This window comes from Triticum dicoccoides, chromosome 6B, assembly GCF_002162155.2.
Source record: "Triticum dicoccoides isolate Atlit2015 ecotype Zavitan chromosome 6B, WEW_v2.0, whole genome shotgun sequence".
In the NCBI taxonomy this organism is placed as follows: Eukaryota; Viridiplantae; Streptophyta; class Magnoliopsida; order Poales; family Poaceae; genus Triticum; species Triticum dicoccoides.
This window is the reverse complement of record NC_041391.1, coordinates 585877-590031: the sequence shown is the minus strand read 5'-3', so window position 1 is coordinate 590031 and position 4155 is coordinate 585877. Positions and strand designations below refer to the sequence as shown.

The following is a 4155-nucleotide window of genomic DNA, read 5'->3' as shown; positions in this document are numbered from 1 at the left end:
CTCGGCTCCCCAGAGATTTGAATGTTTTTCCGTACGGGTGAGTTTGTAAGGACATGTGTCCGTTAATATTTGGCCTTAGGCCTTTTCACAAAGAAAAAATGATTTGTTGCTTTTTGGACAATTATGTGTGGACGTGAAGAACATACCCTAACGTCCTTCGTCAACGCCTACTTCAACTTTGCACTGCCATCGGATGGAATAGTACTCCAACTAATCATACTTACAAAGCATGGCAACCCATCTTCTAGCTTACACTTCCTCTAAATCTCAAAAACATGCACCTGCTCTGAACTTTTGAACATTTACTCTGCTGCTCTTAATTTGCAACTGCTTTTCACATTCAGATTTCAGTTAAATGAAAAAGGAGTGGAGGGGAGCAGATTTGCGACAGAAATATGACTGCTAGAACAGAATAATCTCTCCCTCTCTCTCAGTATACACGCACATATGCACAAGCAAGTAAATCGAACTACAAAACTGAATGAACCACACCTGCAGCCATACTTTTGTTGCTACCAGGCCAGCCGGAGGCGAACACGGTGGCACTGGTGGCGGCTGACACCGCCGATTTTGGAGCTATAGCCTGCGGTGGACAAGCTCACGTACCTTCTCTGGCTTCACGGATCTCGCGTCCGCCTTTCCCCGTTCCCCCCTTGGCTCCTACCACGTGTCCACGTCTACCTCTGCTTCGTCGCTGCTCCCTTCTCGACCCGGCGAAGGAGGGGGAGAAGGAGGTGGCGCGTGGAAGCCTTCAACTGGAAATTAACAAAATGTCTAGTTAGAAGTAACGACCCTTTTATTATCTTATTCATAATCAGACCGTACTCTGAACATAAAGGGCATGTGATCCTAGGACATGAAGCACAACCATCTAGCTAATGGAAACACTCAGCATAAGCTGAAGTAATTCTGTAATAGTACTTACATATTGCTCCAGCCTATATCTGCAACCTTACAACTACATATATCCATCTCCTCAAGCACCATAGTTGACCATTATTGGCGCTTCACTGCTCCTGGCAACTTGATGCTAATTCGTAGAAACAGTGTTTGGTCTTATTTTGTAATTGACAGTTATATCATTAGAATATGCAGCTTTGAGCCTCCAACACCTCTCTAGAACAATGAAGTTTTTTTTTCTTGCATTATTCTTAGTTTGAATGTAACAAAATAATCAAAGAATGGAACATCCAACAATGATTTAAACAACGATTTTGTGTGAGGTTTCCATGTGAAAATAATTTTGTTATTCAGACAAAGAATATGGCATGTCTAAAAGTGGTCCACATGTACTGTAATAGCCTACTTGGCCTAATATCTATATCGAGTTATAGATAAAGGAAGATAAACCGACCGATTCAATAGATGTACCTAGAACTTCTTCCCAGGCGGTTTATGTAGGCATTAGTACAGAAGTTAGGCCAGTACTGTGGTAGTGATTCCTATTTGATCCGTGAAAAATATGCATCACTTACTTTCAACTCTGAGGTTGGTACTTGCAATTGCTGAGAAATTAAAAGATGGAAACACCGTCAAAAGCTGCTCAAAGAAGCTTATGCCGTAGTTCGTACAGACAACCATATCGATCTGATGAAAAAAATAGGATTCGATAAATCTAGAATATCTTGCTTCATCGATAATCAAATTAAAGTTCAAATGGCACAAGAGATTGTTGAGGCCCCATTTGCCAATGCAACCTGAAAGGCAGAAAAGATGAATTAGGAGGAAACATAAATCACATTTAACTGTCTAAAGTTTAAGAAGGTGTGATGTGGTTACCAAACAAACTATAAATCAGTACCAAAAATAAACTAAGCCCTAGTTGATTGTCGTTTTCACGAAATAACATAAAAATTGCAGTGATCATACCATTGAGTAATAAGCAAACATATAGTAATAAGCAAACATATCAAACATGTTGGCACAAGGTTTCCATTCATAAACCACAAATTGATTCTCTCCCCCGCACCTTTCTTCCTCGGCAATCGTCGGATGTCACATCCACCATCGAAAACCACACTACGAACCATGAAACTACAGTACATAAATTATGACAGATGGAGTATTATTACTTTGAAAGACAGCTTTCAGGCAAAGCAATTAGCAGCCAAACGAAGTTGTTAGTTACTACATCAATGGACCAAACGCCTTCAAGCTATGAGACCCCTTTACCTCAATATTTTTTTCTTCCCACAAAAGCAAACGGCACGGACAAGGACAATACATCCATCTCCCTGTTGCATTGTCACAAATGTACAGTCAGTTTAATATAAGCAGAAAGCTAATTACGGAACATCAGTGGACTATTCCATAAATGAATTCTCAACCTACTATCAATGCAACTGCTACAGGAAGCAAGGAAAGAAATGAGCGATACACTAATTTCAACATCACAAGGAGCCGCATGAGAAACCAATCTCCAGAAGCTTGTCTTACCAATCCTACAGAATAACCATCATTTGGAGCCTGTCGGAAGAGAATGCATCACTACAATTCTGCACAAAAGAAACCAGTATTAATCTCCATTCAAATTTATTTTTTCTGAACTCTCTCCATTTTTTGAGTTCCACAAAAGACATTTCATCGATGCAGAAATACCAGGTGTCTACCACCACCTGTCATTATAGATGGGTAGTCTCCTCTGATTTGCCTAGTGACGTAGAACCACCATACTTTCCTGAGTTTCTGCAGCATACAGAACTTAAGTTTTGATGCATATAAAATATTGTATGGACTATGAGGTCATTGATGCAAGCTATACAAGTTAACTGTTTCTTTTAGGAGAAAATTGAGCACAACTAAGCACTTACTTTTCTTATCGAATGACTTTTTTCAGGACTGTTTGCAGACATGTATTGCCTGCTGGATTGGGACATCGATGCATACAACATGTCCATTGGTTGGCCTTGATCGGGCAGGATTCGGCCATGCCACACGCCTACCTGAATCGACACTATTGCAGGCTTGGACTGTCAAGTGATCGGCAAGGAGTCGCGCAGGCCTCCTACAGCTTGCTTGACACAGTCGATGCTGCCTGTCTTCGGTTGCCGCTCCTCGTGGTGACTCCCTCTACCTCCAGATCTAATGGCAATGCCTACTGCCACCGTTGTCGGGGCCTTCGAGGCGCTCCATGAGCTCATTCCACTCAGGCTAGGGGTGCAGTAGCTCCAACTCGCTTAACTCAATTTTATCATCATTTCAACAAAACGAAATAACCCAAATTATTGGTACTCATGCACACAGGGCAAATTTTGTTGCAGAATATAGTGTAGGACATTAAAGACGAACACTTGTTAGAGTGACAGATGCCGAGTCAGAATGATCCTGCAAAGTTAGAAATTAATCGTATAGACCGCTGATAGTAAATTGGTTATGTGGTCTTGCAAAGTGGAGGAAAATAATTTCCTACTGATAGGTTATCTGATTTGACAAAATGATGAGAGATATAGACACATCCAGCCAGCGACTGGGTCACTGGGAGATGAACTGCACGTATACAATAAATCAAAACAGTGGAGTGGCAAGAGAGGGATTAGAACCACGACCGTGAACATGGAGTTGGCGACGAAGCAAAACCAGGAGATCCTCCTCTGCCTCGTTGCACCGGCAGGTGGCGGCGGTGGCCTCGATGACGGCCGAGGTGCGCCACCTGCAAGGACTTCGCGCCGCCACGCCGGATCCCTCTGTCTCCCGTGCCCGTCCACCATCGCCCGGCTCCGGCAAGCTCCTTCCTAGGTCGCTGCGCCGCCCCTCCTTACTCCCTCCTTCTCTCCCTCACTTCCCTTCCTTGCCTAGGAGCCTCAGACTCCATGGATCCGCCAGGGAATCCGCGCTCCGGCCATCCTCGTCGTTACTGGTGACCCCACCTCGCCGCCGGCCTCCTGATCCGCCTCCCCAGCCCCTGCCGTGCACGGATCCGCCCCCTGCAAGCTCCAACCGCTGCCGCCGATCTACATCGAGCCGCCGCGCCGCCCCCAGCCGCTTGAGCCGCCGCATTGACCCCGTCCCGATTTAAAAAGGATCACGGGTTGAATACTCCAAACCACGGGGTCTTTTGTGCAAAAACAAAGCATTTTTCCAGATCCGCTAAAGAAGGGACTGCGGGTTGATTTCATAAAAACAGAGGGTCTTTTCTGCAAAACGGCCGGCGACGTA

At 44.5% G+C, this 4155-nt stretch overlaps 1 long non-coding RNA gene and 1 pseudogene across 4 annotated transcripts; one reads left to right on the top strand and one right to left on the bottom strand.

Annotated features, from left to right (window-relative positions):
* LOC119323747 overlaps positions 1-4155 on the top strand; it is a 27637-nt pseudogene that overhangs the window by 7114 nt on the left and 16368 nt on the right.
* On the bottom strand, positions 266-3417 carry LOC119325437. Of its 4 annotated transcripts, none has more exons than XR_005157524.1 (7): positions 2811-3417; positions 2616-2685; positions 2437-2495; positions 1970-2234; positions 1476-1697; positions 1355-1380; positions 266-755 (listed from the first exon to the last, which is right to left on the bottom strand). It is a non-coding gene; the product is annotated as an uncharacterized LOC119325437 (long non-coding RNA). The 4 variants fall into 4 exon arrangements; XR_005157526.1 differs by having other exon boundaries at positions 1372-1380; XR_005157525.1 differs by lacking the exon at positions 1355-1380 and having other exon boundaries at positions 2613-2685.